The 14,376-nt window shown below is 44.5% G+C and overlaps 1 non-coding gene across 1 annotated transcript; it reads left to right on the forward strand.

Annotated features, from left to right (window-relative positions):
• The first annotated feature begins 1,013 nt into the window (after nucleotides 1–1,013).
• On the forward strand, nucleotides 1,014–1,120 carry LOC137957413 (small nucleolar RNA R71). Its single transcript, XR_011113379.1, has one exon. It is a non-coding gene; the product is annotated as a small nucleolar RNA R71 (small nucleolar RNA).
• The last annotated feature ends 13,256 nt before the right edge of the window (nucleotides 1,121–14,376 follow it).

The raw sequence follows: 14,376 nt of genomic DNA on the forward strand, positions 1-14,376 counted from the left end.
AGCATGTTTAAAGTGCAGCCAATCCTGAATGGAATGGACATTTCGGTAGTGATGGAACCACATGAGCGCTTCATCGAGCATGTGGTAGGCGGCCAAAGTAACCTTGTCCATTTCCACCGTTTGTTGATGATAAAAGAATTGTTCACATTTCGTGAACCACAATAAAGGATCTTTAGAGCCATCATATGTAGGAAAGTTAAGTTTAAAGTACCTGGGAACCATTGATGGTGCTTGTGCGTGAGTGGTCATTGAACCCATTGGTTGGTGCAGGGGTGGATTTGGTGGTGGTGTGAATTGTTGGTGGGGAACTGGTTGTGGTTGAAAATTGGTTGCTGGTGGTGGCGTTGGTGCTTGAAGTGCAGCAAGTTGTCGGAGGATGGATTGTAGAGATGATTCTAGACTTTGTAAGGTAGTATTGATGTGAGAAATTTCAGTACCTTGAAGAGTGGATCGTTGTTGAAGTTCTGAAAGGACTTGACGTATGTCCTCTAGAGAAGAGGAATCACCGAGGGTGGACCTGTCTGACACCACGTTGTTAGGATCCTCACGAGCCATGGATCTTGTCACCCTCCTCTCTTCTCTTCCTTCCATTACCTTGCTTGACGTTGAGATGGAATGAGGGGTTGAAGGGAATTGATTTTTGGAAAGGAGAATTGGGGGAAAAACGGAAGAGAGCTTGAAGGAGCTCTTGACCTGTTTATCTAAATTACGTTAACTAAAGTGAACTCAATTCATAATCTTCATTACCCTATCCGTCCCCTTCAATAGAGTGGAGGACGTCCAAAACCCTAAAGACCTCTTGGGTTTATGGTTCAAACCAATAAATGCTAAACCAACCCAAACCAAAGACAAAACCAAACCAAGAAACAATTACATGGAAATTGAAAAACACATTCATTAATTCCTACGCCTGTTGGTAACTCGTGATGCTATAGAGTCCATAATAATCTACCATGGATCTAACCTGGGGTGTAAGACCTTGATAAAAGTATTGCACTAAATGCCATTTCTCAAACCCATGATGCGGACACCTACGGATCAAATCCTTCCATTTCTCCCAAGCCTCATAAAAGTGTTCACCCTCCTACTGCATAAAGTTGGAGATTTCTCTTCTGAGGGCTGTAATTCTCTGAATGGGAAAGTACTTGGACAAAAATTTCGTGACTAATGTGTCCCATGAAGTAATGCTACCCACCTCTAAGGAATTAAGCCAAGACTTGGCCTTATCCTTAAGTGAAAATGGAAAAAGTCTTAACCGGATAGAGTCATCTGAGAAATTCTGGAATTTGAAAGTTGCACAAATATCTAAGAATTCCTTGATGTGGTAATAAGGGTCCTCCTTCTCCAACCCATAGAATGTAGGGAGGAGTTGGATCACACCCGATTTCAACTCATAACTGGCGGCAGTAGTGGGTGGCAATATAATGCAAGAAGGTGATGTGAAGTGGGATGGGATAGAATAATCCCTCAGGGCTCTACGGTCACCTGCTGCAGGTAACTGTAATGGTTCACCCTGATTGGCCATGGTAGCTCCTAACTTGACTTCGGGTGTTTTCCTACAAATATGTTCTACCTCTTCAACAAAGAGAGCTAATGGTCCACCTAGGGAGCGGCACCCGTGCATAAAAACACAAAAAAAAACAAAATGAACTATCAAATTAAGCTAACAAACTCACTACTGAAAATACGAACTAACTAGAAGAAATAAAAATAATTTCATACAAAATCACCAAGACAAAATTATGTAAGCAAAAAAATAAAATAAAATAAAATAAAAATAAATCTAACCTAAGACCATGGAGAACAAAGAAATACACTTAATACGTGCCTCCTCGGCAACGGCGCCAAAAAATTGATGTGAAATTTAATTACATCGGCTTTTATACCTCGCAAGCGTATAATCTAGCGGGAAGCAAGGGTCATATCCACAAGGAGGACTGAATTTTGTGTATTCTTTAGTCAACTAGCCTAACCAAATATGATGAATTAATCTGAACTAAACAATAATTATATCCTAAATTATCAAGCAATCATCTGGTTAACTACTTGCACAGCAGGAAACGTCAACTCTGGATTTTACGGTGATTCGTGCCTCTCTCGAGCGCCACGTAACCACGGATCCGATTTCTCAATCCTTGCATCTAGCCCCTCTCGGGGGCAAAGAGTGAAAGACAGAAATCGGATTAAAATACCAAAATCCAACCTAAATTATAATCCTACCCTAACTAGCTAATTTAATCAAATATCCGAAAAACAAATATTCATTAAACATTAATTATCAAATCACATTTAATAAACATTCAAAACCTAACTTCAAACTATAGAAAAATTAAATTCCAAAATGACGGATTACTCCCCTTCTCCTTCCTCTCGCTCGGGAAGCAGACTCGTTCTCACGGGTGCTGCAATTTCCCAAAATTGATGGCTTCGAGTAGCAAGAGCGAGTGGCCGGAGGTAGAGACGACACCGGCGAAGAAGGATAGAAGCCTACGGACGGAGGTGACGTCCGGCAAAGAACGAAACGGAGCTGAAGTCCTTTAACCGGCTTTCTCGAGTCTCGGTCGGAGTTGGAATAGCTCCGGGAATGGTTGGAAATAGGTAATGTACACCGGAGGATGGTCGGAATGCGGTATTGGCACCGGAGAAGCCCTCTCGGGTCACCTCTCGGCCTGGCAAGCATAAACTGGCACTGTCAAACTCGCTGCGATGGAGACTCTCTCGAGCTCTCCTCGTGTCTGTTCTCGGTTGCCGGACGACGGTGAACGACGGTGGCAAAATCCTCTCGGGTCTTCCCTTGTTTCGGTCCACGGTGCTCTATTTTGGTCGACACTCCTTCCCTTTCAGTCGACGCTCCCCTTTTTCTTTAATATGATTTGCCCTAAAAAATACCTCCCTTAAACTAAGGGCATTTTGGTAAATATCTCCTTCTCCACCAAAATTCTCCTAAAATTCCATAATTGAATCCATAAAAAACATTTCAGAAAGAAATAAACCCTAAAAACAATGAAATATAATTCAGGAGAGAAAAATATGCAATATAGACAGTGATTAATGCCAAATTCAATAAATGCACGTTTCATTTGAAAACCGATAAATAACCACCTATAACACAATTATAAAGGTTATTATATTATAATTAACCTAGTTCTCATGTCAGAATATGGCATCTATCAGTTCCTCCTCAATAATGTCCTTTGGCTCCTCTGGATCATCTGAATCCTCCACCTCGAGCCAAAACAATCATTTACATTGGTGCCCTACCTGATACTGCTCATTACAGTTATAACATAAAATTTTGGACCGCCTTTCTGCCATCTCCGCACTCATTAATTTTTTTATAAAGTTCGGTAGGGGATTACCAGGGCAGGGATCGGCTACCCAAGTTGTAGTCGGAGTGTGTCTGAATGGTGCTGTTGGAGATGCTCCCTGCGATGAATTATAGCGGCGCCCTTGCCACGTGGAGGAAGTGTTCCTCTCACCCGACCAACCCGGCTTACGCAACTGTTGTCATTGTTCCATTGCTCGGGCCATATTCATTGCATGTGCTAAATCCGTAGGCATAAGGAGTTCTACCTCTAGTCGTAGATACTCATTGAGACCAGCTGTGACTAAGAAGACCTATTGGTCAACCAATACCCTCTCACCAACATGAGCCAACTTTTCCTAGAATAGTTTTTGATATTGTTCCACCGAACCAGTTTGTCGCAATAAGACTACCTCCCCCAGGGGGTTGCTGTTGGCGGGAGGGCCAAATCTAACTGTGCATAGATTTTTAAATTCTCCCCAAGTCATCCCTGGTCTCTCTTTCTCTACTTGAGTAACCCATAACATGACTTCATCTGTCATATGGAAAGAGGCTAGTTGCACCTTATCCGATTCAGTAGTCCCTTGGTTCAAATTTTTTTTTTTTCACATCTATGCAACCAAATTAAGGGATCAACTGAACCATTGAAAAAGGGAAACTCTAACTTGGTGTGCCTTGGAACTATGCCTCCATGCTGGGGTCCTTGGATAGCAGTGCGCCCAGGTCACTATTCCCCTCTTCTGTGATATGGTTGAGCAACCTCTCTCACCTCTGGACTCTGATGTCTCTCTGCCCTCAACTCCATTAGCATGCTGATGACTCGACTCATCTCTTCTTCCAAACCACAAACTTTCCCCAACACTGGTTGTGCTGTTTAAAGGCTATCTTCTATCTTTTGTATCCTGATTTGGATTTCTTCGTTGCTAAGAGTATCCCCCATGTTACCCTGCTGTGATGTTATGGTCCTCGGTTAAGTACCTATGCCTTCCGCTCCTAACAGGTCAGTCTTTTGGGTAGTAGTCGTTAGGTGCTTAACACCATGTGTGTCCTTCCCTAATTCCCTATATAGGGACGTGAGATTAATGAAATGAGTAAGCATTACTCCAATTTAGTCTAAATGAGATTAGGTACTCTCTCTCATGAGGCCTAAGGGTGGAGCTCCTTCAAAAGCTCACGTTCCTCAAGCTTAGGTCATTCGAAGCATCCAAAATCTCCAATCTGGAAGCCAAAGGAGATCACTGGGTGACACGATCCATGGCCAGAGAACCCAACCTCGTGGTATTAGACAGGACCACCATAGGCGATTCCTCTTCCCCTGCTGATTTTCGAAATTATGTGGAAAAAAAAATGTGCTGAAATGCAATCTCAGGTTGACGCCATGAACTAGGAGATTTTCGGTCTCAAGGAAAATTTACAACACATGATGCCTCATATGATGGGTTTGCCAGGATCACAGCGCAGCTGGGTTCCTCCTCCCGGCCGGCCGACAATCCCCCCACCAGCCCCCTCCACCATCTCTTCATTTGTGCCACACACCTCCTCCCCATGGGGTCTTCCAGGGCCCAGCACATCCGATGGTACCCAGGTACACTAAGCTCGACTTTCCAACTTATGATGGGTTTTCAGACCCTTTGATTTGGTTACATAGGCGTGACCATTTCTTTTCCAACCAAAGAACCCAGCCCAAGGACAGGGTTCAATTAGGTGCCTTCCACTTGCTCGATGAAGCACTTCTGTGGTACCATCAGTTTAAAAATGAGAACCATGTGTATGATTTGGAATTTTTCAAAGATGCTTGCATGCTATGGTTTGGTCCTCCAGCACGCAGCAACCCCCTAGGAGATTTGGTCAATCTCAAACAAACTGGGACTATCGCACAGTACCAGAAATCGTTCCAGAGAAAGCTTGCCCGCGCCAGTCATTTGGTGCGCCCAAATCAATATGTCCACTTGTTTACTGCTGGACTCGTTGAGGCACTTCACCTCGAGGTGGAATTGCAAGATCCCCCCTCTTTAGCCCACACCATGAACTTCGCATGCATACTGGATACCAAGCAGCGTATCTTCAAAGACTCACTGGGCTGGAGACCCCCATGGCCAGGCCAAGCACCCACTAGTGTTCCATCTCAATTCTCCATTCCCCAACGCCAGCCCACCACTCCATCTACGCCATCACAACCTTCCCACCCATTCCCCCACCACAATTTATCAAACGTCTTATTAAAGCCGAAATGGACCAAAGACGACCTCAAGGGTTGTGTTTCAATTGTGATGAGAAATATACGACTGGCCATCTGTACAAAAGACTCTTTTCGTTAGAAGTGGACGATCCTGAAGAGAGTGTCTTACCAGTGGAGGAGGAGGAAACTGAAGTGGAGGAACCAGTCATTTCCCTCCACGCCATGCCTTGGTTGCACAACACAAACACCATGCACGTCCATGCCACCATCAAGCATCTCATGTTACTGGCACTGGTTGACTCGGGCAGCACCCATAATTTCCTCAGCCAACCAGCAGCCCGGCAGTTGGGCTTACCACTTTAACATAATTCAGGCATTTCAGTCTTTGTGGCTAATGGGGACAAGGTTACCGGTGTGGGGTTCTGTTCAGCAGTTCCATTTGTTATAGAGGGGCACACCTTTGTCACGGATTTCTTGGTCATACCACTTGCTAGCTTCGATCTCGTCTTGGGAATTAAATGGATGTAGAGGTTGGGTCCGATTTTATGGGATTTCCAGTTCCTTACCATGAGTTTTACACAGGCCTGTCAACTGCTCACACTCCATGGCACCCACACTCAGCTACCATGCACTCTCCAGACTCTCTCTGCTGGTGAGTCAGATCGCGATCACTTGACCTCACTATTGGCTGAATTCGCAGACTTATTTCAGGACCCAGCTGCTCTTCCACCCATATGTGCTTGTGATCATCGTATTCGGTTGAAGATGGGCACCGAGCTAGTTGTCATGCGCCCCTACTATTATCCACATGTACAAAAAGATGAGATAGAATGGCACTGTCAATAGATGTTAGCTCATGGTATTATTTAGCCTAGCCATTCATCCTTTTCTTCCCCGATTTTGTTGGTGAATAAACATGATCATTCTTGGAGCTTTTGTGTGGATTACTGTGAGCTCAACGCTCACATAGTCAAGGATAAATTCCCTATTCCAGTGGTGGATGAATTATTGGATGAGTTACATGGGGCACAAATATTTACCAAGCTCGACCTGAAATCTGGGTACCATCAGATTCGGGTCCATTCGGATGACGTGGAGAAAACAACATTTCGGACATATCACGGTTACTTTGAGTTCTTGGTGATGCCATTTGGGCTTTCCAACGCCCCTTCCACATTTCAAGTGCTCATGAATGAGGTATTTAGCCACTTCTAGTGTAAGTATGTACTTGTCTTCTTTGATGATATCTTGGTTTATAGCAAAACTTGGGAAGACCTGTTAGGTTCTTCCCTTGCCAAGGATCGAGTCACCCTTCTTTCCTCTCTTCCCTCCATGGTTGATCTTGACGTTGGAAGAGAAACTTTGTTTCTTGAACGAGTAATGGTGGAACTCAATTTAGAATGAAGGAGATTTGGAAGAAGCTCAACCTTGGACCTCAAAGGGAGAATCCGACCTTGACCTCTGAGGGAGAATCAGACCTGTAAAATATAATTTTCTCAATACTTGCCTCTCTTTTCCTTCACGTCCCCCTAAATAGGGTTGAGGACGAAAATACAAAGATGACCCATTAGGTCAAGTGGTTCACGCCACATTACACTGAACCAACCCAAATTAAACCAAACCAAATAAAGTAAACCAAACCGAATTGAAATTACATGAAAAGTAAATTGACATAATTTAATTCCTATGCCTATGGATAACTCGTGATGCTATGGAGTCCATAACATCACCCCCCCTTGGATAAAGAGCTTGTCCTCAAGCTCAAAGTATGGGTAGAGGGTGCGAAAGGCCGCTAATGGCTCCCATGTCGTGTCACTGGGGTCAGCATCAGCCCATTGCACCAAGATCTCCCAATCACTGTGAATATGACGAGTTTGTAATACCTGTGCCGGGTAGAAAGTACACGTCCCTCATGGAGTGGTGGCAGCGGGGTGTGCAGCATGGGCGAATCACCGTGGAAGGCCTTTAATTATGAGACATGAAAGACGTTGTGAATTCTGGCCTCTGGCGGAAGTTGCAATCTGTAGGCCACTGTCCCAATGCGGTCCATCACCTGAAAGGGATCATAATATTTTGGAGAGAGCTTGTGACGTTTGGAGGCTGTCAATGACAGCTGCCTGTAGTGTTGGAGACGCAACCAAACATAATCTCCAGGAGAAAAGAAGACTTCCCAGTGCTTCTTGTCATAATATTGTTTCATAGAATTTTGTGCCTTCTGTAGATGAGTGCGCACCTCTGTGATGAATGTGTCTCTTTCAGCCAATGCTTGGTCCAAAGTTGCGACTTTAGAGGCCCCTGGTTCATAGGCTAAAAGACGGGGAGGTTCTCTACCATATACCACCTTGAATGGGGTTGTGCCGAGAGCACTGTGGTAGGAGGTGTTGTAATAGAACTCAGCCTAGGCGAGCCACTTAACCCACCTCTTAGGTGAGTCCCCCACAAAACAGCGGAGATACATTTCAATGGTTCTGGACCTCTGTCTGACCATCAGTCTATGGATGGTAGGCTGAAGAAAAGGCTAATGTTGTGCCTTGTAACTTGAAGAGTTCTTTCCAGAAGGTACTTGTAAAGATTGCATCCCTATCACTGGTAATTGAATTAGGCATCCCATGTAATCGTACAATGTTATCCATAAAAAGTTGTGCTACCTGCGTTGCAGTGTAAGGATGTGCCAGAGGAATGAAATGCCCATATTTAGAGAAACGATCCACCACTACCAGGATAACAGATTTACCTGACAAAGAGGGAAGTCCATCTATGAAGTCCATAGAAATATCAGACCAGACCTATGACGGAAGCTGAAGTGGTTGGAGCAACCCCGCTGGACTTAATGTTTCAGCTTTATTTTGTTGACAAGTATGACAAGCGGCCACATAATCAGCTATACTGCGCTTCATGCCCCTCCAATAAAATTCCCTACTGATTCAAAAATATGTTTTCTGTCGGCCCTCATGTGTACTGTCATGGAAGGAGGCCAAAATGCTGTTAATCAGAGGGGATGTGTGGTGTAGACAAATTCTGTTTTTGTAGAGGACGAGATTGTCCTGAACCGTCCAATGTGGTGCCGCTGTGCCCTGCTGGATATCCTTGCATAAGGAGATAATATCTGGGTACTGTTGTGCCTCTTCCTGTATAGAATCCAACAAGAGAGCTCTGGGCTGACTGATGGCGTTTAATTGCGACTCTGGAACGTCCCGGTGAGATAAGGCATCAGCCCCTACATTCAAACTTCCCGGTTTATACTCGATAGAAAAGTCAAACCCCATAAGCTTACTTAACCAATGCTGTTGTGGTGAAGTAGTGAGACGCTGCTCAAGAAGATACTTGAGGCTGCAATGATCAGTGCGAATCAAAAAACAACGTCCCCAAAGATAAGGGCGCCAATGCTGTATAGCTTTCGCCAATCCAATCAATTCCCTCTCATAAGCTGCTAACTTGTGGTGGTGTTGGCCCAGTTGACGGCTAAAATAAGCAATTGGGTGGCCCTGTTGGTGCAACACTGCGCCAATACCGCCCCCTAAAGCATCACATTCCACTACAAAGGACTCCTCAAAGTCGGGGAGCTATAAAACTGGGGCTGATGATAAGGCGTCTTTCAATTGCTGAAAGTAATGAGCTGCTGTCTCTGACCAGGTAAAAGCACTTTCTTGAGGAGATTCTTGAGCGAAGCTGCAAGCTGGCCATAGCTACGAATAAATTTTCTATAATATCCAGCTAGGCCCAAAAATCCTCTTAAGGCTGTAATAGATGTAGGAATAGGCCAATTTGTGACCGCTTGTATCTTACTCTGGTCTACCTTCACCCCTGATGCTAAAATAACATGACCCAAAGATGCCACTTCTGATGTGCCCATAGAACATTTTGACCGATTTAAAACCAAATGATGTGAACGTATAAGAGAAAATACCTGGTGAAGGTGCTGAAGATGTTCTTCCCAGCTGTTGCTATAGACCAAAATATCGTTGAAAAAGACCAATACATATTTTCGCAAGAGAGGGGAAAATACCTCATTCATGAGGGCCTGGAAGGTGGAAGTCACATTTGATAGACCAAATGGCATTACGAGGAATTCAAAATGGCCGTGATGCGTGCGAAACGCTGTTTTCCCCACATCTGATGGATGAACTCGGATTTGATGATAGCCAGATTTCAAATCGAGTTTAGTAAATATAGTAGCTCCATGTAGCTCATCTAACAATTCGTCCACCACTGGAATAGGAAATTTATCTTTAATTGTATGGGCATTGAGTTGTCGGTAATCCACACAGAACCTCCATGACTTATCATGCTTGCGGACTAGTATACCGGTGAAGAAAAAGGAGACCTGCTGGGCTGAATAATACCCTGTGCTAACATCTGCTAGCACTGCCTTTCAATCTCATCCTCTGTAAGTGAGGGTAACGATACGGACGTACCACTACCGGCTCGGTCCCCGTTTTCAAACGGATACGGTGATCACAGTGCCTAAGTGGCGGTAAGGCAGTAGGGTCTTGAAAGATATCCTCAAATTCTATAAGTAAGTGAGATAACTGGCATGTATTTGTGGACTGGACCTAGGCAACCTGTAGTGCGTAGGTGAGTGGTGCTTGTGTGCCATGCAATATAATCTGATATTGGTCCTCTATAAAAGACATGGTCAGAGCTTGGAAATCCCATAGTATTGGTCCCAAAAATTGTAGCCATTTAATTCCTAGCACCAAATCGAATCCTGATAGTGGAATCACCAGAAAATCTGCAAAAAATTTATATCCCTCAATATCAAAGTGTGTGGCTGGTGATATGCCTACACTAGTAATTTTAGCCCCATTGGCTACTGATACAGAAAGACCATTCTGTTGCTATACTACTAACCCAAGTTGTTCTGCCGCCTGCTGACTGATGAAATTATGTGTACTACCCGAGTCAACTAAAGCCAGTAACTGTAAATGATGTAATTGGGCTTTAACCTGCATTGTACTTGCACTGCGTAGACTAGTCATACCATGAAGGGAAATCTCTGGATCTTCGTGGTCAGTTTCCACAATTTCTTCCTCTTGTGGTATTTCGTCTCCATCCTCCCACAGACATAAACTGAATAATCGTTTGCAGTGGTGACCGAAAACATACTGTTTATCACAATTAAAACAGAGCCCCTTGGCCTTTCTCTGCTCCATTTCCTATCTAGTAAGTTTTTTGAAGTAAGGAGCAGGTGGAGCTGAATTAGAGATGTCTGGGCGTGGGGCTGCACTGTCTCTAAATCTTGGAGGTCCATAGGAATGGTTTGGCGCAGAGGCATTGTGCCTTCCTGGCCAAGCTGGTTTTCTGACCAGTGACTCCTTTAGAACACGCTGCTCGTGCTCAATTTCTCTGGCTAAATTCATAGCGTGGTCTCAATCTGTAGGAGCATGTAATTCAACTTCTAAACGTAGAGCTTCTGTCAAACCAGTAGTAAAAATATGAACATACTGTGTGTGGCTAACAAACTGGTTTGCTCGGGCTAACCTTTCCTGGAAGGTCTTTTGGTACACCTCTAGTGTTCTAGTTTATTTGTAATTGATTAATTCGCCCAATGGATTGCTACTAGCAGGAGGACCAAATCTCATCATGCAAGACTGTCTAAAAGTTGCCCAATCCTGAACAACTTGGTCATTTCGGAATTGGTGGTACCATAGAAGCGCGTCATCGAGCATGTGGTAGGTGGCCAAATACACTTTCTCATCCGCAGGTGTTTTTTGATGGTAAAAGAACTAATCACACTTGGCTAACCAAATCAAAGGGTCCTTAGACCCATCATACGTAGGAAAGTCAAGTTTTAAATACCTAGGCACAGTGTTTGGTCCTTGAACGGCAGGCTCCAGATGGGAATGGTGTTGACGCATTGGTGTTTGTGGGGGAGGTGGTGGGTGGAATGGATGGTGTTCAGCCAATGGAGAGTAGGCAGCTGGAGGTTGGGCTCGTGTATCATGGTCCTCTTGTCACCGGAGGAGAGCTTGGATGACAGGATCCATTGATTTTATTGCCTCACGCAAATCAAAGGTTGTTTGACGCACCTCTTCCAGGGCATGAGCCTGGTTATCTGTCCTTTGCCTATTATCTTCCACTAACTGTCTCAAATCGTCAGGGGAAGAGCAATCCCCAAGGGTGGACCTGTCTGATACCAAGATGTTAGGTTCTTCCCTTGCCATGGATCGAGTCACCCTTCTTTCCTCTCTTGCCTCCATGGTTGATCTTGACATTGGAAGAGAAACCTTGTTTCTTGAACGAGTAATGGTGGAACTCAATTTAGAATGAAGGAGCTTTGGAGGAAGCTCAACCTTGGACCTCAAAGGGAGAATCCGACCTTGACCTCTGAGGGAGAATCAGACCTGTAAAATATAATTTTCTCAATACTTGCCTCTCTTTTCCTTCACGTCCCCCTAAATAGGGTTGAGGACGAAAAATACAAAGATGACCCATTAGGTCAAGTGGTTCACGCCACATTACACTGAACCAACCCAAATTAAACCAAACCAAATAAAGTAAACCAAACCGAATTGAAATTACATGAAAAGTAAATTGACATAATTTAATTCCTATGCCTATGGATAACTCTTGATGCTATGGGGTCCATAATAAGACTACCTGCAGCAATTGAGATAGGTATTCACACTCCTTCGTGCCCACCACCTATTTCTTAACTGGTCCAAATGTGACCTCGGTACTTTAGAAGTTGCTTATTTGTGGCATGTTATCTCCGCCTTCGGTGTCAAGCCCGACTTCAGAAATATACAGGCAGTTATTGACTGGCCCACTCCGCAATCAGTTACGGCCTTCAAGGGATTTTTAGGCCTTGCAGGTTATTACCGAAAATTTATCCACGAGTATGGTCAGATTGCAGCTCCGCTGAACAACTTACTCAAGCGTAATGCCTTCCAGTGGTATGCTCTTGCCAAGTCCTCCTTCCAGAAGTTGAAACAGGCCTTAGCTTGAGCCCCAGTTCTACAACTACCCAGCTTTGTTGAGGCTTTTGTTATTGAATATGATGCTTCAGGGGGAGGCATTGGTGTTTTCTTACAGCAACAGGGACATTCTTGGAGCTTTTGTGTGGATTACCACGAGCTCAACAGTCACATAGTCAAGGATAAATTCCCTATTCCAGTGGTGGATGAATTATTGGATGAGTTACATAGGGCACAAATATTTACCAAGCTCGACCTGAAATCTGGGTACCATTAGATTCGGGTCCATTCGGATAACGTGGAGAAAACAACATTTCGGAAATATCACGGTCACTTCGAGTTCTTGGTGATGCCATTTGGGCTTTCCAACACCCCTTCCACATTTCAAGTGCTCATGAATGAGGTATTTAGCCACTTCTAGTGTAAGTATGTACTCGTCTTCTTTGATGATATGTTGGTTTATAGCAAAACTTGGGAAGACCACCTGCAGCAATTGAGACAGGTATTCACACTCCTTCATGCCCACCACCTATTTCTCAACCGGTCCAAATGTGACCTCGGTACTTCAGAAGTTGCTTATTTGGGGCATGTTATCTCCCCTTCGGTGTCAAGCCCGACTGCAGCAAGATGCAGGCCGTTATTGACTAGCCCACTCCACAATCAGTTACGGCCTTAAAGGGATTTTTAGGCCTTGCGGGTTATTACTGAAAATTTATCCATGAGTATGGTCAGATTGCAACTCCGCTGAAGAACTTACTCAAGCATAATGCCTTCCAGTGGTCTGCTCTTGCCAAGTCCTCCTTCCAGCAGTTGAAACATGCCTTAGCTTGAGCCCCAGTTCTACAACTACCCAACTTTGTTGAGGATTTTGTTATTGAATGTGATGATTCAGGGGGAGGCATTGGTGTCGTCTTACAGCAACAGGGACACCGCATCGCTTATTTCAGCCGCCATCTTGCTCCACACCACCACAAGTTAGCCACATATGAACGGGAACTTTTCGGCTTAGCCAAAGCAATCTAGCATTGATGACCTTATCTATGGGGTAGGCCATTTGTGATTCGGACAGGCCACTGCAGTCTGAAATACTTATTGGAACAACGCCTCACTACGTCGCCACAACAACATTGGTTAAGCAAGTTAATGGGGTTTGATTTTCAAGTGGAGTACAAAAACGGCCATCTCAATAGGGGGGTAGATGCCTTATCCCGCCGGGAAGTGGGGGACTCACACCTGCACGCAATTAGCTAACCACGATCCCTTTTGCTCGACTCCATCTGCCAGGATATTCAGCACCACCCAGAGTTGCTTGAGTTGTATGATAAAATTGACCACCATACCATGGACAGCCACTGAGCAATTCAGGACCACCTCATCATCTATAAGAGTCGCATGTATCTTCATCCAACCTCTGCACTCATTCCCAGCATTATTTCCTCAATTCACGATAGTACACATGAGGACCAGCAGAAAACGTACTTCTGTCTTAGTCGTGATTTTTATTGGAGGGGTATGAAACGGATGATAGCTGAGTATGTCGCCGCCTGCCAGGTCAGTCAACGGAACAAAGCTGAATCATTACAGCCCCCCAGCTTGCTCTAACCACTTCAGCTTCCCTCACTAGTATGGGCTGATCTCTCGATGAATTTTATCGATGGGCTTCCCCTTCTTCGGGCAAATCCATTATTCTTGTAGTGGTGGATCGGTTCTCAAAATATGCGCACTTTATGGCTCTTGCCCATCCATATACAGCGACCCAAGTCTCTTAGCTTTTCATGGATCACATTGTCCACCTTCACGGCCTCCCAGAGTCCATCACCAGCAACCATGATGCCATCTTCACAAGTAAATTTTTTAGTGAACTCTTCAAGTTACACGACACGAAGTTAGCCTTCTCTTCCACCTACCACCCTCAGACAGATGGGTAAACCGAGGTGGTCAATTGTACTCTGGAAATTTATTTGAGGTGCTTTGTT

Source organism: Aristolochia californica, unplaced genomic scaffold (genome assembly GCF_029961685.1).
Source record: "Aristolochia californica isolate CCGP_79_NKW_82.1479 unplaced genomic scaffold, dmAriCali1.0.hap1 SCAF_2, whole genome shotgun sequence".
Taxonomy (NCBI): domain Eukaryota; kingdom Viridiplantae; phylum Streptophyta; class Magnoliopsida; order Piperales; family Aristolochiaceae; genus Aristolochia; species Aristolochia californica.